General features: G+C 33.7%; 1 pseudogene; it reads right to left on the bottom strand.

Moving 5' to 3' along the window:
- The window catches only part of LOC120130166, a 50,040-nt pseudogene extending 46,228 nt beyond the window's left edge, over positions 1-3,812 (bottom strand).
- Positions 3,813-23,536: the final 19,724 nt, after the last annotated feature.

Below are 23,536 nucleotides of genomic sequence, written 5' to 3' on the forward strand. Positions count from 1 at the left end.
AACACTATCAGAAAACACACCTGTAACAGTCTGAGAAATCGGATAGGGAAGCCTACTACTGGGTTTGTCGATCACGCTCTGCTGCAGCGCTAGATCCTACGAATTGGAAAAATCTTTATTGGAATTCTAATAAAAAAATTAATCTTAATCTTTAATTAAATAATATACGGAAACCTACGGGTAGTTCTTGTAATACGCGGTTCGGACTGATCTGAAGAACGGACACCACCGGACCTGACTGATCCTTGCTCAGGTGAAACACGAGTACCTTCATAAAATATCTTACTTAATCAATTCCTTAACCATATCTCAAATAAATAATCAAAATACTAAAATACTAAGCCTTTTTGGGTTCACAAGCTCGATTCGGGAATTTCGGGTCAGAATTTGGCAAAATGAACTTCGGAATCAAATTCAGGACGTCGAAAAACATAAAGTATGACCTTCCGAAATTTCGAATTCTTGGTAAAAATTAAAGTCAACGGGTTTGACTGACGATTTGGAGACTTTCGGGTTTGAATTTAGCAAAATAGAGCCAAAAAACGGATTCGGGACGTCGAAAACTGTCAGAATATGTATTTTCGAAAAATATTAACGATCGTTTAATAGCCGGTCAAAGTCAAAGGAGGTCAACAAACTGTCAACCATTTTACAGAAATAGCACCCCTTTTCGAATTAATTACCAAAATAGCAACACATTTTGAATTAATTCCCATAATAGCACCAAAATCGAATAAATTCCCAGAATAGCACCGGTCAACGGTCGGGTCAACGGGCGTCGCGTGTGGGCGCGTGAGGTGTCCTCCGGGGCTCTAAAAATCACGGAAAATTTTCTAAAAATTATTTTGAGCGATTTTTAGATACTTACAAAGATCGGTTCAAATTTTTGAACGGCGGAGAGCTCGTTTTCAACAAATCGGAAAGTTTGACTGCTTCACATCCCCACGCGCCGTCGTCGACGGAGACCGAGGATGACACCGGCGGACTCGGAACGACACAAGGAACACGATGGTGCGGGAGGTGTCGTAAACGGAGCAACGATCGGCGATGAATTTAAGATTTTCTCGGCGATTGAGCTAAAACAAAGTCGATGTTTTGACTTGAAATTCACGGTGTTTAGCAGCGTTTCACTTCAATTAACTTAAGGGATTTGTTCCTCACTCGATAACGAACACGATGGTGGTTTTAAAACGACGATCAGAATTCGGACGGCGTGGGGATCGTAGTCGGAAGTTGAGGTTGGGGAAGGGAGTTTAGGCTCAATTTAGGAGCAATTGGTTTCTGATTTTTCAGAAACCAATTGCCGTATATAATACCAAACTTCACCAACCTTTCTTGGGTAAATTCAGGGCTTGGTCCCTGAATTTTCTTTAACTCTAAAATAAACTACAAATTTTTAAAATCTTACAATTTAATCCCCAAATTTTCACCAATAACACAATTAAATCTTCAAATTCCAATTAAATATCATTTTGATATTTTCGGGTTGTTACATTATCCCTCATGAATAGTAACAGCATCATTGTTTTCCTCTTTATATGTCCTAGCCACTTTAAACATGTTTCCACATTTAGTCACCAATGGGTGCAACACCCCCTTCTCTTACACTCTTACTCAAAATCCTATTTCTCTTTGTATGCTGTATATCCAATTTTTGCATGTCATCTAGCCACACTCATGAATGCATTCTAATATTACTTATCATCTTTTTTTTCTAAGATTCATATCTACAGATCATAACTCCATAAATCACTAGATCATAACTCCATAAATCACTCTCAGATTTTTCTTCATTATTACAATCAGTCGATCACTATAACATTTTTGTATAGGTTTAATGTAATTTTTAGTGAACTTGTTTCTTAAATTTTATTTGGGTCAGACCCTTCTCCACATCAACTACCTATACAAAAATGTGACAAAGTACAAGCCATTGAAAGACCTCAAGTATCCTAATCTACTATTCCATACAAGTTCCTTCTTCTTATGAACGTAATTGCCCTTTAGTCTACATTTTCTTATAGAAGCTAAGAAGGAACTGCACATAATATTTTATCACAATAGTTTTTATTTCCATGACTCACTCCACGGCCATCACTATCAGTATATTTTATAGGTATGATATCAAATCGTCCTCCCCATTTTGGTAAAATCATATGTAATTGTAGATCACTCCATTTAGATTTTTCTGACTGTTTAAATTACATGATATAGGACCAGGTAACTCCACTAAATCCTTCAGCAACTTTTTTTTCCCCTAATTGTTCCTAATTCTTATTTAGGAAATACCAATTTAAATTGTATGTTTAGATATTTATTGACCAATACAATTTTGCACTTAAATAATGTTGTATAAAACCCCAAAAGGATGAACTAGAACATGATTACTTCAACAAATGCACCAGGGAAGAAAAATCACTGTGATCAAAATTACAAGAACTGATATGCAAAAGCAAAAAGAAAATGGCTAAAGAAGAAGCTAATGTCAAGGTGGATTAGCCATGATAAAGGATAAGAGATTAAGCATTATATCTAAAAGAAAACTGAAATGTGATAATAATCTAAACTAACCTTCAAATGGACCATAAAAAACGCTTTGCTGCTTATAACTTGGATGAAGAGCTACCAAAGAAGGAACTTTATCAAAGTCATACAACACCATGGCATCATCAGAGAAATCCTTTGCCACAGAAAACCATGCCTTTTTCTTGTACTTAACGGCTAAATTAGACATCACTGTCATTCAAGCCAAAACCTATGTATATAGGAAAGAAAGTCCCAGCAGCTTCAACAAAATCATTGAAGCAATGTCAGAACTAAGAATAGACACATCAGGAGCAACAAATTTCTTCAGATATTGAACAAGTAAATCTGCTTTCCTTGGTCCATAATAATCCATAGAAATTCCATGCATAAAGAACTTGAGGGTAGGATATCCACTGCAAAATTTAATTCGGAATATAATAATTACAAACGTCAAAGATGAAAATGGCCTAGCCAAAGGGGTATGCTTTATATATTGAAACGAATTATTCATGTTCTATTTCTATGATCAGGTATAAAAGGTATCGAGTATCGACTAAATGCATTTCATAAAATCAAAGAAAACTTAATAAACTGAATAACATACTACTGTTCACAAAGGGTGTTTAATGCAACTCTATTCATTATCCGCAAAACAAAAAAATTGCTGAAATATTTTCTAATATTTCATTTGGATAGCCAGCAAGGTAATATTTCTATAAACTGAATGCATTAATTAATAAGCAAGGTAAACTTTATTTCTATTTGGTGATATAAAAGAAAAGCCGCAGACGCTTACCAATATCATATTTACTAGCAAGACGGGTATACTTATCAGCATTAACTTTAGCTATCACTATTGGCTCCTTCAAGCCAGCAAGAAGAGGAGCTGCCTCGTCTAACTGCAATGAAATTAAAAAGAAAATGGGTAATTTAAACTCATTGGACATTCACAAATATTGGAAACGAAGCCAATTAATTTGATTAAGATCAAACTGACTGCACTAAAGTAAATAAATATATATATATAGAAAGGGTGTCTAAAAATTATGTAATCGAAAGAATATAAAACCTGGGGGGAGAGGCGTTTGCAGTGGCCGCACCAAGGGGCGTAGAAATCGACGAGGATGTAAGCGAATGAGGAAATAGCGGAGTCAAAGTTGGATTCATCCAACTCCAACACTTTCCCATCCGCCTTTAACTCACTCGCTTTCAATCCAATTCCTGCTTTTAAGATCGATAACAGCAGCAATAAGATTATGGACAAACGCATGTTTGGAATTCGAGATGCTGCTTATTTTCTTTTCTTTTTTCTCTCTTTTTTTTTTCTTTTCTTTCTTTTCTTTCTTTTTTTCAGTCTCTTTAATAAATAAGCATTTGCGGGAACTATATTATTATTAGTATTAGGATTAAGGGTAAACTATACATTTGGTACCTATACTATTTATTTTGTTCCAGTTTAATACCTAAACTTTCATTGTTTTCAAAATCATTCCTACGGGATGGACTAACGTTTGTGTTTTTGATATTCCACGCGTGTTTTTAGTGATCCACATCTCTTCCAATGCAGCAATCAACCCCAAAGCTGGCCCTTCGCTTCTTCCTCATCATCTCACTCTCAACCTTTTTCCTTTTCAGGTAAAACAAAATTCCATTATTTTCATTTACTGATTTCTTTCACTTCAATTGGTATTGATTTTGGTTCAAAAAATGGGGTGAAGAATGAGAAAAGGCGAGGCTTGGTGCGCATTGGATACGGTTAATTCTCTTAGTTCTTTGATTGGTTATCTGTTAGAAGCATTTCAAGGTAAGTCATCTAATCCCTATTAGCCTAAAACGGAAATAGTTAGTAACTGTAGGTATTGTTGGAAAATAGAGTGCTGCAAAACAAGGCATTAGTACTAATGGAAATATTAAATAAAATAATTAAATGGAACGATAATCTAATTGCGATAATCCATTGCCTTTGTCATAACGTTTTTAAAATGAAATCATCGAATTTAAAACAATTACGACTTTATTTTGGAAATATAAAATTTAGTTCGATTTGAATTAATTTGAAATTTGGAGTCGCCTCGACCTTTGAGTTAAGTATGTCGAATACCTAAAAACTTGTTTTTAAAATAATTTTAAGAAAAATCATTTAAAAGACAAAATTTTGTTTGTGTTTACCAAAGATTCGTTTTTAAGAGTTCGAGATTCAGTTACGCATGGAGAATAGTAAGCACCCCAAACGCCTAACATTGGTACCTCTTGGTTATTGTCTAAGTAGTGGTGCTTTATATGTTCAAATCAAAATTTTAAATTATCTTTTATTTTGATGAATTTTGAAAAAAATAATGAATTTCTTTTTAAAATACTTAATTCGATTAAGATGATTTAATTCACTTCGCTTTATTTAAAAAATGATGTCCTCTTGCTAGGGGTGAGCATTCGATCTAGTCGAGTCGAGTAAAAAAATTTCGAGTTATTCAAGTTTACATACTGATTTTATTATAATTATTTATAGTATTATGGCAAGGATTTGTTCCAATTTTTTTTAACTTTCTCTAACCATATAAGATATATATATATATATTAATCTTTTCACATTATAATGTTATTTATATATCAAATACAATCTAAAATTATGAAATATATTCATAGTATTATATTTTAAAGAAATTATTTTGAGAGTAAAATATTGATGAGAGTATAAAGGAGTCAAGGAATTAATGGGGAGAAAGAACTTACAAACAATTGTAGTCAAAATACCAAATTGAGTAAAATATAAAGTTAAGGGATTAAATAAAAAAGAGATGTGTTTTTAATAAAAAAAGTAAGAATTATAATCCTAGTGCTAAATGTGTTTTCTCATCTTCACCGTCTCTATTTAATCTACTCTTTACTCACCATTTCTCTCCACCTCTTGAAACACAAACAACCATAATGGAGTTCAAAACTCCCCTATAAACTAAACTCTCGCTCCAAGTCTAGGAGGGTTCAAATAATTACATTTAAAAAATGAAGACTTTGGCTCCGATAAAGGCACGAGAACCGATCATTCGAAGAAGAAGGTGAGTATTTTCGTGTTCTCTATCTCACTCACTCGATCTCTCGTTTTTTGTTCGAATCTCCCTCAAATCTCCCCATTTTTCTTTAAATGGCTCATTTTTTTTCCAATTCTCCTTTGCTTTATTTACGGTGAATGCTTCTTATTTCTTTTTAAGCTATGGCAGAGGGTAGATAAAGGTAATGAACATCTTCATTTAATGCTCAGATTTTTTGGGATTAGTAATTATTTGATATATATTTTTATTTGATTTGACCTTTTAACTTATTTGATGATGGATTTATGTTAGTTGTTGGTTATAACGATGGTGGCGTGACGTCAACAGTGACGACTAGACTCCTTGGTAGTGGCGGTGGCGCTTGAAAAAGTTGGCTCCCTAAGGTTTCAAAAAATCCTAAACTCAAAGGATTAGTTAGATCCATATGTGAGCTGGGTCGATAGGTTTTTTTGGCCTGGTTTTGTAATTTGGGTCTTGTAAAATAAAATATAAATATTAATAAAATAATAATAATACTAAAAACTCAGACAAAAACAGGTGCATACAACCTTAGAAAAGAATTCATCTCAATGTATGTAATCGTTACAATAGTCGAATGACCCCCTAATATTATTATGTCTCTCCAAATTTCGTACACCTGAAAGATGGAGTGAACTTTGGTGGTACTACTCTTCTCTCAACTAAAAAAAAAGACTCAAGGAAGGGTTCCAAAGAGTATTTTAAAGCAAAACCAATTTTTTTTTTTTAGAAAATGATACATAATAAGTAAAATTGTCCACTATTTATAGGATAGATAGTAAGGGCAAAATTTTCATTCCATTCAACAACACTAATATGCTATTTAAAACAAAATTAAACAAAAATAAAATGTTTTAATTATGAGTATTAACAAAATTCCCTCATTAATGCAAAATAACTCTTTCTTAAAAAAAGAGTAATGAAGTTAACAAGAGTAATTCTTCTCTTAGATAACTAAACGAATCTTTAACTTTCGAATATTAGGGTGAACTCATAACACACAAGTAACTCTTTCATCCACCGAAGTCTGCAATTTGTCAACAAAAACATTTATACAAATATATATAGCATTGTTTCCTAAAAATTCTAGTAAGTGTACTAGAAAAATGGCCTAACGTTTTTCATTGAATATTGCTAATCATTCTCACTTACGTAGATTATTTCATCAGGTTTATCTCAACATAAACCACCTAAATTTGGGTTATGAAATAATTAAGAGCTTTAACAATAGTCCATCCTCACAATAGGTAAGGCGAATTTATTCAAGCTCATTTTTAAATGAACCAACCAAACTCTGGGATTAGATATGATTGAAAATAAATATTCAACCTCATCAATCGATGAATTCAATATGTACTTCTCACTAGGAATACCCAAACTCTTAGGTTTGAATTCATTAAGAGTTTTAATAAAACACATCCTCTCTAGCGGTAAGTTCATCTAAAATTTTGGATTATGAATTTATTAAAAATATATATTCAACTAAAATCAATAAATTCATCAATTCTTTTTCACTAAGACTACCCAAAGTATGCGCTATGAATTTATTAAGAACAATTAAGCTCATCATGTGCATGTACATTATTTGTCATAAGGATAAGTAGGTAGAAATGTACACTATGAGTCTTTCCATGAATTCCTCAATCAATAGGCTTTAGATGGAAAATCAAGAACCAACTTCTAACTTTAAACTTTGGTAAGCGGATCAACTAAGTTCCTTTCTCACTTTGATTATCATTTAAGAAACCTCATGTTTCTAACATTTTAGGATAGAAAAAAAATTCAAAGTGTCTTGAACAATGTGTAAACAAATTTTCTTACACACACTCAATCATACTAGAGTAAAGTTTATTATAAGTTTTAACCATAAAACCATGCTTTAAGAAACATAAATCTTGTGTACACATGATTATATTCTTAAAGTTTTAAGAAGTTACTAATCTTTAATATTAGTATTCATATTCTTGAACAAACATGAAATTTCTTATATCCTATTTTAATCCTCCGCGAATTTGTTTAATCAAAAGGAATTTTAATTTTCCCTAGTTCTTCATAAGAAGTGTTTAGGAACATAATATAACAGTAATTTCAACTTTTCCTAACAATAGGAAAAATTATCTCAAGTTTAACATAAAAGATCTTAGAACAACTCCCGAGATATATCATCTTTTTTCTTTCCTCTATTGAAGAAAATTAATCAAAAGAGATTAAACAACTAACATACTTTTAAAAGAGCTAATGTCCATCATATTCTCATTCATATTATTCAACATATTAGCTCTAACAAGACCATTATATATGTAACATCCTCCATGACGGGTTAGTGATTAATTTGTAAAGTTTCAGCATTTGGTGATTTAAGTAGAATGATGGAAGAGTTCAATGACTTATTTGAGTTATTTTGTGTAGGATTGAATTATAAAGAATGAATATTAGAAGGAAAAAATGGTCTTTTTATAGAAATATAATTATTGGGGTTAGTGTTATATTAACCACGTGGAAGTATAGGAAATTAAAAACAAGCTTCCAGAGTCATCTTCTTCTTTCTTCTTCTTCATACGTGAGACCCAAGCTAAGGTAAGATTCTCTGGTTAGTGAATTTCTTGATGAATTTATGGTTGATTCATGACCATTAGGCAATAGTTAAGCTTAAAGGAAGTTTAAATTGTTTTAAAACCTCAAGAAGAGAAGTATATGAAGAATTAAAGAAAGGAAGTAGAAAAGTGAAATCTTAGATTAGAGTTCATAATAAGAATTGGAAGTGAGATTTGACTTGTCATCAAGTTAATTAAGGGATATGAAGTGTTAGAATTGGAATTAGAACACCTTGAAAATTTAGTGTGATTCTTGAATGCCATGTAAATGATGGAATTTTGGGTTTAAAGAAGTGATTATGGAATAGAAATGAGTTTAAATATGTGCATGGACGTTAGGAATATTAAAGGAAGTAAAATATGAAGGTTTAAGCTGAAATGAAGTGAATTTCGAGCTCAAAATAGGATTTCTGGGCTAGGGGAATCGATACCCATTCAAGGGGAATCGATACCCCCTCAAACGAATATGAATTTCCAGAACGCTAGAGGGGAATCGATACCCCCAGGGGGGAACCGATTCCCCATAATAAAAAAAAAAAGAAAAGAAAGAAGAGAGACTAAACTATCAATTCCTTAAATTGGTAGGCTATTAGAGGTTAATTTCAAGACTTAGGCATCTGATAATCATCTTGAAAATTTTGCTTATGTAGATATTGAGCCTAATCGAGTTCCGGAACCATCGACAAGTAGGATCAATCGAGGGAAAGACAAAGAAATCTAGGTGAGTGCATATACATGGCATGAATATGTATTTTATTCAGTTCTGGACTTGTGATAAGTCTAGATTCAATATTTTGATACATGATCGTAGTTCATATGATGATATATGACATGAATCCATACCATATGCATTATGGGACATGAATATGAAAGAAAAAGTTATATGATAAAGGTATGGAAATAATATGTCTACGTGATATAAATTAGATAAATTGTGAAAGCCCATGTTATGTAAATGAGAACTATAGGTATAGTTGGCATGCCAAGGGTAGAGGGTCTATGTGGTCCTTCGGGACATATATGTATTCTTTGGAACATGTATGAGGTTTGGTAAGACACCTACTTGATCCTTGGTATATGTATATGATTCTTAAGGGAATGATATGTGGTCTTTCGGGACATATATGTATTCTTTGGAACATGTGTGAGGTCTGGTGAGACACATACTTGATCCTTGGCATATGTATATGATTCTTAAGGAATGATATGTGGTCCTTATAGACATTATTATATGGCACTACGGTGTAATTCTACGCGGCAGTCCGGTGCAATTCTAAGTGGCACTTAGGTGCAATTATACGAGCTGTGGTGACAGCATAGTGCACAACCTCACAATACTCACATACCTTAGGTTCTCTGTATGGTACCATGGGCTAATGAACTTACTAAGGCGAACTTATGAATGTGAATTTGATAAGTATATGTGTAAGAAACATGGTTTTGGTTATTGCATTGTTTACATACATCTTATTGCTGCAACCCATCTCATTTTGGCAATTACTTTATATTTATTGATATTATTATTATATTGCCTCACTAAGTCGATGACTTACCGTGTGAGCGTTTCACACGTAGGATCTGATAAAGTAGATGATCGAGGTTAAGCAGCTGGACAACATTACTCCTGCAACTATCAGATCAGAAGCAACTTAATTAGTAGGTCATTTTGTTATGAAAATGGATGTTGGCATGTAATTAAAGAGTTAAGTTGTGTATGCTCTGAATATTTTGGTAAACTTATATTACCATATGTATATTATTGTATTTTTTGTAATATAAGTTCAAGTATTTTACTATTATTTGTAATGAGTTGTGTTTTAAAAGTCAATGTAATATCTCTGACTCGTATCCGGGTTGGGATACAGGTTGGGGGTGTTACATTTAATGGTATCAGAGCTATGGTTTAGCCGATTCTAGGTATAAACCAGAGTCTATAGAGTCTTTAAATGGAATACATGTCAACAAATAGTGAGAACTTATGATCTGGTATAGTATGAGTATGTTGTTTTGCTTATAGAACAATGTGTTTATTCTTATTAGATGTCCGGACATAATAGCTCCCGAAGTGAAGCGGGAGAAGATAGGCCTGCTGAAAGCAGTAATTCACCTGCCCTGGCCAGGCAAGGTGAAGAACAGGCATCTCAAGGAGTGCCTGTGCAAGATCAAGATATGTTCTTCAGAATGTTAGACGCTATTCTAACGCGTCTTCAACCTCCTGCTCCACCAACTCAAAGGATGAATGTAGCAAAAGAGTTGAGAGGTTTAGGAGCTCCCGAATTTAAGGGAGAAATCGAAAAAGTCTGGTTGCGGCAGATCTTTGGTTAAATGATTTAAAAATCATGTCGGATGGTCTCTACTGTTCTGAAGTGGAGAAGTTAGATGGAGCTGTCTCGTTGTTGAGGGGTTAGGCGAGAATATGGTGGACGAACGTCACCATGAGGATGCCCAGTGACCAATTGACTTGGTCTTTATTCTTAGATGACTTTAAAAACAAGTACATTGGAGATCAATTTATTCGACAGATGAAGCAGGAGTTTTTGAATTTGAAACAGATGAACCGCTCTGTATATGAGTATGAATGTGAGTTCAACAAGTTGAGTAGGTTTGCATCCGAGCTTGTGCCTACTGAAAAAGAGGCTTGTGAATGGTTTGTGGAGGGTTTACGCCCTAGATTGAAAGAGATGCTGATAGTATTAAATTTGTCCTTGTTCCAAGAGGTGATCAATCGTGCCAAGGCTCTTGAAAGAGCTCAGAATGAGAGATTCGGGGATTTTAGAGTTTAGACATCAAAGAGAACGGGTGCTTCTTCTAGCTCAGTACCATCAAAAAGGGGAAGAGACTCAGGATTTCGATCACAATATAGATCAGAATCAGTTGCATCGTCTGCTAGGGGAGCAAGTCAGGCAATACCTAGGCAGACGAAGTCAGTGGGATATGGTGCTGGGAGATCTACTCTGAGTCAAGCGAGACAGTGTCAGTACTATAGGAAAAACCATTATGGGACTTTTCGGATGGCTGCTGGGACATGTTTTCGATGCGGAGATGCCGGACATTTTATCTGGGATTGTCCATTGATAGTTGGTGAGCCTGCACCATCTGAAAGAGTTGGTTCTTCCTCACAAAGAGGACGAGGAAGAGGCAGAGGAAGGAACCCATCTGAATTCTATGCTCAACCTGAAGTTCAATTAACCGCACGGGTGTACAATCTAAAGACAAGTGAAGACCGTGATGACCCTGATATTATAGCAGATACTTTTCAGTTGTATGATAAATTAGTATTGGCACTGATTGATCCGAGTTCTAATTGTTCTTATACTACAAGTAAGTTAGTAAAGGAATTGAGGATTCCCTTAGAAGCTACGAGTAATGAGATTATAGTAACAACTCCGTTAGGCCATAGTGCTCGGGTGAATAAAGTCTATAAGGGGTGTCCCATAAAGGTTCAGGAAATTGAATTCCCTGCTAATCTGATGGAATTACCCTTTGACGAGTTTGAAGTGATTCTGGGAATGGATTGGTTGTTCCGTTACTATGGAGATGTTAATTACAGATTGAAAAAGGTAACCCTAAAAAGTCCAGGAGGAACAGAGATAAGTGTGAGCAGTGAAAAGTTTAATCCCTTAGCAAATGTAATGTCAGCTAAGAAGCTATTGCTACAGGGATGTCAATGATTTCTTGCAAATGTGATAGATTTAAGAGCTATAGAGAAAGGGCTAGAGGAGATTCCAATAGTTCAAGAATTCCCTGAAGTTTTCGCGGCTGAGTTGCCAGGATTACCTCCAGATAGAGAGGTAGAATTTCAAATTGAAGTAATGCCAGGAACCGCTCCAATTGCAATGGCACCTTATCGGATGGCTCCGAAAGAATTACAGGAGTTAAAGACTCAATTGCAAGAGTTGTTAGGAAAAGGATTTATTCGACCAAGTGTGTCACCTTGGGGAGCTCCGGTGTTATTTGTTAAGAAGAAGGATGGATCAATGCGTCTCTGTATTGATTATCGACAGCTTAATAAGGTGACCATCAAGAACAAGTATCCCCTTCCGCGCATTGATGACTTGTTTGATCAACTAAAAGGAGCTTTGGTATTTTCGAAGATCGATCTACGTTCGGGTTATCATCAATTGAAGATTCAGGAGAAAGATATTCCGAAGACGGCTTTCAGAACGAGATATGGTCATTATGAATTCATCATAATGCCATTCAGAGTAACGAATGTACCAGCTGCTTTCATGGATCTCATGAACATGATTTTTCAGCCCGATTTGGACCAGTTTGTTGTTGTCTTTATTGATGACATACTGGTTTACTCGAAGTCCATTGAAGAGCACAGCGCACATCTGAGGCTAGTTTTGCAAATTCTTAGGGATAAAAATCTCTATGCGAAATTGTCCAAATGTGAATTTTGGCTAAACGAAGTAATTTTCTTAGGGCATGTGATCTCGGCAGTTGGGATTAGAGTAGACCCTCAGAAGGTTAAAGCTATAATTGACTGGGAAGTTCCAAAGAATGTATCTGAAGTTCAGAGTTTCCTTGGACTTGCCGGGTATTATCGAAGATTCGTTAAGAATTTTTCGATGATAGTGCTGCCTTTAACAAAGATGATGAGAAAGAATGTACCGTTTGTTTGGACTTCTGAATGTCAAGAAAGTTTTGAAGCTTTAAAGAGAATTCTGACGGAAACTCTGATATTGGTTCAACCGGAATCTGGCAAGAATTTTGTAGTATTCAGTGACTCATCCCATAACGGGTTGGGGTGTGTATTAATGCAAGAAGGGAAGGTGGTAGCGTATGCATCGAGACAGTTGAAACCACATGAAAAGAATTACCCCACTCTTGATTTAGAAATGGCTGCTGTAGTATTCACTTTCAGGATTTGGCGTCATTATCTTTATGGGGAGCGTTGTTACTTATATACGGATCATAAGATCCTGAAGTACCTGATGACTCAAAAAGAGTTGAATTTGAGGCAACGTAGATGGGTAGAGTTCTTAAAAGATTATGATGTGATAATTGACTATCATCCCGAAAAAGCTAACGTGGTAGCAGATGCTTTGAGTAGAAAGACGTTTACAGTTTTACGAGCTATGGATGCAAGATTATCTTTAACGGGAGACAGTGGTCTTTGTGCAGAGTTAACCCTTAAACCAGTATGGTTGGAACGAATAGGAGAATTGCAAAGTAAAGATGAAACGTGTTTGAAAAGAATTGAGCAAGTAAAGAGCAAAGAGATTAAAGACTTTGAGATTAAGTCAGATGGAAATCTATATTGTAAAGGAAGAATTATAATACCCGACAATGACGACTTGAAGAAAGAAATATTAACAGAGGCTCATTACAGTCCGTCAACGATGCACCCGGGTGGAACCAATATGTATATGGATTTGAAGGATCGATTTTGGTGGTCAGGGATGAAACGAAGCATCACCGAATTTTTGTCTAAGTGTTTGATATGTCAACAAGTCAAAGCTGAGCATCAAGTTCCGTCAGGATTATTGCAACCTCTTTTCATTCCTCAATGGAAATGGGAAAATGTTACGATGGATTTTGTTTCGAGGTTACCCTTGACTCCGAACAAAAGAGAATCAATCTGGGTAATTGTTGATCGATTAACTAAGTCAGCGCATTTCCTTCTGGTTAGAACAGATTTCTCTATGGAAAAGTATGCAGAGCTGTATATTAAAGAAGTTATTAGATTGCATGGAGTGCCTGTTTCCATAGTCTCTGATCGAGACCCTCGATTCACTTCTAGATTCTGGAAATCTTTGCATGAAGTGTTAGGGACTCGTTTAAACTTTAGTACGGCTTTTCATCCTTAGACTGATGGGTAATCAGAAAGAACTATTCAGATATTGGAAGATATGTTGAGAGCATGCGTAATGGAATTCAAAGGATCATGGGAAAAGTATTTACCGCTGGCAGAGTTTGCTTACAACAATAGTTATCAGTCTAGTATAAAGATGGTCCCATATGAAGCATTATATGGAAGAAAATGTCGTACTCCATTAAATTGGTATGAACTCAAAGATCGAAGTGTTTTTGGTACGGATTTAATTCAAGATGTAGAACAGAAAGTTCGAGAAATTCAGCATAACCTCAAAGTGGCCTCTGATCGACAAAAGTCCTATTCTGATCTTAAAAGAAAGGAGATTGAATTTGAAGTTGGGGATAAAGTGTTTTTAAAGGTATCTCCATGGAAGAATGTGTTGAGGTTTGGTCGGAAAGGAAAGTTAAGTCCCCGATTTATTGGACCATATGAGATTATAAAAAGAGTGGGACCCGTAGCATACCAATTGACTTTACCACCAGAAATGGAAAAGATTCACAATGTATTCCATGTCTCAATGCTTCGGAGATATCGATCGGATCCCTCCCATATCGTAAACCCAGAAGAAATCGAGGTACAACTGGATTTGACTTATGAGGAAGAACCGATTCAAATTTTAGCTCATGAGGTTAAGCAATTGAGGAACAAGACTATCCCATTGGTTAAAGTTTTATGGAAGAACCACAAAGTAAAGGAAGCAACATGAGAGCGTGGGGAGGATATGAGGAATCAGTAACCCCATCTCTTTTCTTATTGAAAAATTAAGGATGAATTTTCTTAAGCGAGGGAGATTTTTAACATCCTCCATGCCGGGTTAGTGATTAATTTGTAAAGTTTCAGCATTTGGTGATTTAAGTAGAATGATGGAAGAGTTCAATGACTTATTTGAGTTATTTTGTGTAGGATTGAATTATAAAGAATGAATATTAGAATGACAAAATGGTCTTTTTATAGCAATATAATTATTGGGGTTAGTATTATATTAACCACGTGGAAGTATAGGAAATTAAAAACAAGCTTCCAGAGTCATCTTCTTCTTTCTTCTTCTTCATACGTGAGACCCAAGCTAAGGTAAGATTCTCTGGTTAGTGAATTTCTTGATGAATTTATGGTTGATTCATGACCATTAGGCAATAGTTAAGCTTAAAGGAAGTTTAAATTATTTTAAAACCTCAAGATGAGAAGTATATGAAGAATTAAAGAAAGGAAGTAGAAGAGTGAAATCTTAGATTAGAGTTCATAATAAGAATTGGAAGTGAGATTTGACTTGTCATCAAGTTAATTAAGGGATATGAAGTGTTAGAATTGGAATTAGAACACCTTGAAAATTTAGTGTGATTCTTGAATGCCATGTAAATGATGGAATTTTGGGTTTAAAGAAGTGATTATGGAATAGAAATGAGTTTAAATATGTGTATGGAAGTTAAGAATATTAAAGGAAGTAAAATATGAAGGTTTAAGCTGAAATGAAGTGAATTTCGAGCTCAAAATAGGATTTCTGGGCTAGGGGAATCGATACCCATTCAAGGGGAATCGATACCCCCTCAAACGAATATGAATTTCTAGAACGCTAGAGGGGAATCGATACCCCCAGGGGGGAACCGATTCCCCCATAATAAAAAAAAGAAAAGAAAGAAGAGAGACTAAACTATCAATTCCTTAAATTGGTAGGCTATTAGAGGTTAATTTCAAGACTTAGGCATCTGATAATCATCTTGAAAATTTTGCTTATGTAGATATTGAGACTAATCGAGTTCCGGAACCATCGACAAGTAGGATCAATCGAGGGAAAGACAAAGAAATCTAGGTGAGTGCATATGCATATCATGAATATGTATTTTATTCAGTTCTAGACTTGTGATAAGTCTAGATTCAATATTTTGATACATGATCGTAGTTCATATGATGAAATATGACATGAATCCATACCATATGCATTATGGGACATGAATATGAAAGAAAAAGTTATATGAGTTATATGATAAAGGTATGGAAATAATATGTCTACGTGATATAAATTAGATAAATTGTTAAAGCCCATGTTATGTAAATGAGAACTATAGGTATAGTTGGCATGCCAAGGGTAGAGGGTCTATGTGGTCCTTCGGGACATATATGTATTCTTTGGAATATGTGTGAGGTCTGGTAAGACACCTACTTGATCCTTGGTATATGTATATGATTCTTAAGGAATGATATGTGGTCCTTCGGGACATATATGTATTCTTTGGAACATGTGTGAGGTCTGGTGAGACACATACTTGATCCTTGGCATATGTATATGATTCTTAAGGAATGATATGTGGTCCTTATAGACATTATTATATGGCACTACGGTGTAATTCTACGCGGCACTCCAGTGCAATTCTAAGTGGCACTTAGGTGCAATTATACGAGCTGTGGTGACAGTATAGTGCACAACCTCACAATACTCACATACCTTAGGTTCTCTATATGGTACCATGGGCTAATGAACTTACTAAGGCAAACTTATGAATGTGAATTTGATAAGTATATGTGTAAGAAACATGGTTTTGGTTATTGCATTGTTTACATACATCTTATTGCTGCAACCCATCTCATTTTGGCAATTACTTTATATTTATTGATATTATTATTATATTGCCTCACTAAGTCGATGACTTAGCGTGTGAGTGTTTCACACGTAGGATCCGATAAAGTAGACGATCGAGGTTAAGCAGCTGGACAATATTACTCCTGCAACTATCAGATCAGAAGCAACTTAATCAGTAGGTCATTTTGTTATGAAAATGGATGTTGGCATGTAATTAAAGAGTTAAGTTGTGTATGCTCTGAATATTTTGGTAAACTTATATTGCCATATGTATATTATTGTATTTTTCGTAATATAAGTTCAAGTATTTTACTATTATTTGAAAGGAGTTGTGTTTTAAAAGTCAATGTAATATCTCTGACTCGTATCCGGGTTGGGATACGGGTTGGGGGTATTACAATATATTTTATTTACTAGGACTGAATTTAGTATTCTCCTCAAGCAAATTAATCTATAATCTTTTAACTTCTACACTAAGTTTAAAGAGTTCTTATCTTGTCATGTTTTTTTATAAATTGTAATAGTTAGTAATGAACAGTGCACCATGTAGGTATCAATGAAAGAGAGGTAGTACACTAGGCATGCTTAAGTACTAGATCTTTATAGAACCAATCCTAGATATTTACTTTCATACTCATCACACTATTTTCCAATAAATCATTTATGATTTTTCTTTTTCTTTAATTAGAGTCTCTTTATAAAAGTATTTTAAAGAATTATGCTTGATACTTTACTCATAATAGTATCTTATTAAGCATACATTTATTGGCTTACTATTGCCTTAGCCTTAGTTATCATTCACTATCTTAGTCTTTACTAGTGGTTTATCTTATTTCACAATATTTCCACTAAGATTTAAAGGCCAACTTAAATGCTTATTTATTCTAATTCATATATTTATGCAAATCATGAATTGACGATTAGAACCAAATCATAATAAATATGATAATTAAACAGGATTTAATCATGTCAAATTATCAATAATAAAATACTAGATTTGCGGAAGCGTACCTGAATTAATTGATAGGTTGAGATATTTGAGTCTTTCTTTAGTTGTGATATTCTAATTAGAGGATATGTTTTCTCTTGCCGTAAAATCTCTCTGGCGGGGATAAGAGTAATACAAGTTAACCTATTTCTTAGGGACAACTACATCTTTATATAGATTGAATATTATGTCAATCTTTTAAGTATTTATAATTCTGCCCCCTTATCAAATTATAAATACAATTTTTGGTATTTACATTTTGATTCCATGATAATTTAATACATATAACATATGTAACATAATTGGTCACTTAATTTTGTGTCTACTTTATGATAACATTGTACATTATACATGTAATACCCCAAATATCGAGTTAGTGATTACATTGAAATGATTTAAAATTTGGAGGATTAAATGGTAAAGTATAATAAATGATTTGACTAAGACAAATTAGTAAAAATGAAAGAATAAAAGGGAATTTTGATCCTTTAGAGTAGAATGAATTTAAAATTCATTTTATTAGGGATTTAAGAAAGGGAAAAAGGGGAAAGTTGAAAACTAAACTAAGTTATCTACTCTTCTTCTTCCCCCATGACCGTGCTCTACTCCATAGCTAAAGGTAAGGCTTCAGCTAGCTAGTTTTTCCTTTCATTTTTGGTTTGTTCTTGAAACCTTAAGTGATATGGAAGCTTAAGGAAGGGTTATAGAGGATTAAAACTAAAGAAATGGATGATTTATTTGAGATTGAATAAAATGGGTTTTTGAATGGTATGTTGAAATATGAGTTTTTATTGAGGTTTATTAGTAGATTTGATTTGTCAAAGAAGTAAATAAGAGATTAGAAGCCTTGGATGTGCTTAAAAACATGTAGGAAAAAGTAGTACGATTCTTAGTTTGAGATGTTCTTTGGAGAATTTAGATGTTATAAGAAGCTAAATGGAGGAAAGTTAGTTGGGTATCAATACTGATACAATTACTATCGATACTGATGTGGGTATCAATACTAAGAGAAAGGTATCGATACCATGGATTTCAGAATGCAGAAATGGTATCGATACTAAAAGGGAGTATCAATAACATATTATAGAAGTATCGATACCATGATAGGGGTACCGATACTATTGAGCCTGAAATTGTAAGATAGGCTGAAATTGTAATATAAATTGAAAATAATAGTACTTTTGAGTATTATTAAAGTATAAATGTTAAGGAATATACTAACATTGGTATTGTATGTGTCTTTAATTGTTGCATGTGTAAATCATAACTAAGCTCCTGAGACAAGAAAGAAAAAGGGCAAAGATAAAGTTGTCGAATAGCTAGACATCATTACAGCTTATTAGCGAGGCTTATCAGGTGAGTGCATTTATTGTATTTATATGAGATGAGGAAGACTCACAATGAGTCAACTTAGAATGCTTTGATTTATTGTATTTTTTACAGTATTTAATATGCTTTCATAAATGTGTATGAAAATGAAATTATGAATAAGTTTTAGAGTATGAACTATTTTAAAATAAATGAAAATGCATAATGGTGCATTATTGGAAAAAAGGTGCCATAAATGAAAATGCATAACAATGCATTATTGGTAGAAAGGTGACATAAATGAAAATGCATAATGGTGCATTATTGGCAGAAAGGTGTCATAAATGAAAATGCATAACAGTGCATTATTGGCAGAATGGTGCCATAAATGAAATGCATAACAATACATTTTTGCAGAAAGATGACATAAATGAAAATGCATAACGATTTATTTTTGGTAGAAAGATGCCCTAAATGAAAATGCATAATGGTGCATTATTGGCAGAAAAGTGCTATAAATGAAAATGCATAACGATGTATTATTGGCAAAAATGTTCCATAAATGAAAATTCATAACGATGCGTTATTGGCAGAAATGTGCCATAAATGAAAATGCATAATGGTGCATTATTGGTAGCAAGTTGCCATAAATGAAAATGCATAATGACACATTATTGGCAGAAAGGTGCCACTCATGGTATTCATAAAAGGTGAATGATCTTTTCGGCATTTCGGTGCAATGTATGTACCTTAAATTCTTATTTAACATATATTGGGCAAAATAAAGTATAATTGGAATCGAAATACAGAAAAATAAGTATGCTGGGCATACTAATAATGGTTTTGATGACTATATGAAAGAAACTTGTGTTTAATTGAGATGATTAATTGATTTTTATGAAATATATGAATTAGTTCGTATTTCAATAGCTATGATATGATTATGTATGAATTTCAGTTTAATACATTATTATACCTCACTAAGTAAATACTTAATGTGTGTTGATTTCACGCGTAGCTAATAGTCGAGATTAGAAGTAAAGAGTACTGAGTAACTCCAAGCATCAAGGAATATATTGTAATAGCAGTAAGACATCCTATGATAAAATTTTTGACTTAGTTTAGTGGCATGTACTTATGAATGTCCAATTAGCTCTATTTAAATATTTTGGAAATTGGTTTGTAATAGATTAACTGGATTGTCTTATATTGATTTTAAATATGGATAACATGAACTAGTATTGATAATTGGAGGAGACGTGTTTAATATATATATATATATAGTTGAAGAATGTCTTATAATCTATATTATTAAATGGTTTTATCTAAAGAAAATAAAAATTTTAGTGATTTTCAAGTATCAAGAATGTTTCAAAAGTCATGTGACATCTATAACTCGTGTACGGAAACGCATACGGGAAATGGATGTTACATTTATTAGTATCAGAGCTACAGGTTTAGTCCTTTCTGGACATGAAACTTGTTAAAATCATTTTGATGTTTTGATATAACGAATTAAGTTAAATTAATTTTAAGATTTTACGAATGATTTTCTAAGTATTGATTTTCTAAGTATATTCGATACAACTATTCGAATATCAAAATATTACTCCAAGCTTTTCAAAATGTCAATTTTAATTCTTACTCAAAAATTAAGTTTCAATCTTAAAATATTATGAAATAATTTTTAAAGTATTTCGAGTCTTTCAAGCCAAAAAATTACAGTTTACTCATAGGGTACCGATTCCCCCAAGGAGGGAACTGATACCCCCTGAAAGATTTTGGCTCCGAGAAATAACAGATTACTCGGAGGGTACCGATCCCCCCCCCAGATTCCCCCATCTCATAACGGTCGAAATATTTGAATTTTACACTGCAGGAACCGATCCCTTATAATGGGGTACCGATTCCCCTCACGCTCCAAGCTATTTTATTAATTGTTTTCACACAATAACGGCTCTATTGACTCCACTAATGATCCCCAATGTTCAGAATAAATTGAAGGAGTATTTAAATAAGCTTAGAAGCTATTGATCAATAATAAGAAACAAGAATCAAGAGAGAATCAAAGAGAAAGCATCAAACCTCAAGTTTGAGCATTTTCAAGCCTATTTCATTCAATAATCATATTTTCTTTCAAGAACACTTATTGTACTCAATTGTATTATTCTTTAGTGTTCTTTATTTGTTCTAGAATTGAGTAAACAACTTTCCTTGTGAGGATTTTCTTGTAAGTTTGCAAAATTTGTATTGTTCTCTTTGGGAGAGAGTGTTCTCAAGAATTTGGGGTATAATTATTGAGGGATTTGTAAGGTTACTCTTTGTCTCAAAAGAAAGACAAATTAGTGAATTTGTGGAAAATCCTTAGTGTGGATAGCTAAGGTAGTGGACGTAGACTTTGGTTGAGAAAGTCGAACCACTCTAAATCGCTGTGCAAATATTTTTCAATTTTCTGCAAAAGCTTCCACCGAATTTTTAATTGCCAATTCACCCCCTTTTGGCTATATTCGTCAATTGATTAACTCAATAATTGATATCAGAGCTTGACTCATTTGAAGGTTTAATCACTTCTTGAGTAGATCTAGGAAGAGTTATATTAATATTCAAGTCATCAATGGTCAGCGCTTCAAACTCTGACTTCATTTTTTGATTCAATGCCCGTCAACAAGCCTCCTTTCTTCAATAGAGCTAACTATGATTATTGGAAGAATAGAATGATGTACTTCATTCAAACAAGTGACATGGGAGCATGGAATGTCAAAGAAGATGGATACATCAAACCTTCCACTCACCCAAGATTGTGGAGTGAATGAGAGATAAGAATGTTCCAGCTCAACTCCAAAGCCATCCATATCATATTTTACGCACTTGGACCTGATGAATACGGAAGAGTTTCATCGTGTACAACCGCCAAGGCGATATGGGATAAACTACAAGTCACTCATGAAGGCACATACGAGGTAAAAGAATCTAAAATTAGTCTTCTAACTCATAGCTATGAAAATTTCAGGATGAAACCGAATGAAGATATCAAAGCTATGACGGATATATTTTCAACGATTGTCAATGGTCTCAAATCATATGGAGAGATCATTCCAAATTAAAAGCTTGTGAGGAAATTAGTTTACTCACTTCCAAAATTGTGGCAATCAAAGAAAACGACAATAATCGAGGCTAAGAACTTGAAGAACTAATAAGTTCCCTCATCACTCATGAAATAATGCTTGAAGACACCAAAGGAGAAGGAGAAGAAGAAGAATGTTGGAGTTGCTCTTAAATCTACAAGAGATGAGAGTGATTCGGATAAAGATGACGATGAGGAAGAAATGATATTATTTGCCAAACAGTTCAGAAAATTGATGAGGCCCAACCGAGGAAGAAAATTCAAAAGGAATGAAAGGTTCAAAAATGAACCGAAGGAGAAAGACCCCATTATTTGCTATGAATGCAAAAGGTCGGGGCTTGTCAAATATAATTGCCCTTAATTGAAGAAAAAATGGTCAATCCAAGAAGAAACACAAGGCTCATGTGGCTACATGGAGTGATGAGGAAGGTTCTGATGAAGAGGAACAAGAAGTTGCAAACTTGTGCTTGATAGTTATCGGGGATAGCTCTAAGGTAACCTCTAACTCATTTGATTTATATGATTTATCTTATGATGAGTTATTAGAGGATTATAATGGTTTGGCTTCGGATTATAAGACTTTATTTTCAAAATACAAAAATGATATTTCAAAATTGAAAAACGAAAATAGTCTTATGTCCAAGACCAACAATGAGCTTGAAAGTAAGATTAAAGAATTGCAAATCAAACTTGATGATTTTGAAAAGAAAAATATTGATTTGCATAACTTACTTTCAAAAGTTCATGATGATCATCAAAAAGAAATTGATGACCTTAAAACTTATTTTAATAAAGTTGGTATAAAACGTTTTGAAAAAAGAGAAAATTCAAAAGCCAACTTTTTTAGAAAAAGTTTTAGAAACTAAAATCATAAAAGTCCTTAATGAACCTTAAATGGTAAAATTGTTAGGAGTATATGGGTTCCTAAAGAACTCATTACTACTAAAGATAAGAATATCCTACATCAATGGATACCCAAGGGGACTAGGATTTTAAGTACTAATGAATATGGACCCAAAAGACTTTGGGTACCAAAACTTAGAAATTAATCTATGTTTGTAGGGAAAAGAGCATTGCTACAAGGAACGGGAAACAAATTCAAACTCACGGTACCTTGATAATGGATGCTCAAGACACATGATCGGAGAAAAGAGCTGATTCATAGAGCTTAACGCCAAAAATAGAGGAGTGGTGACCTTTGGTGATAAATCAGAAGGTTACATTGAAGGTATATGTAATACCTCTTCTATACAAATTAAAAATGTGTTATATGTGAATGGATTAAAGTATAATTTATTGAGTATTAGTCAATTATGCGATAAAGGATTCAATGTCATATTTGAAATTAATGGTTGTAAAGTAATCGACATTGCATCTAATCGGATTATGCTTATTGGTCATAGAATAATAAACATTTACATGGTGCATTTTGATTCCATTGAGATGACAAATTTATGTCTAGTTTCTAAGGATGAACATGATAGTTGGTTATGGCATAGGAGACTAGGACATACTAGTATGAGTGTTTTGCA

This window comes from Hibiscus syriacus, unplaced genomic scaffold (assembly GCF_006381635.1).
Source record: "Hibiscus syriacus cultivar Baekdansim isolate YM2019G1 unplaced genomic scaffold, ASM638163v2 tig00110528_pilon, whole genome shotgun sequence".
Lineage (NCBI taxonomy): Eukaryota > Viridiplantae > Streptophyta > Magnoliopsida > Malvales > Malvaceae > Hibiscus > Hibiscus syriacus.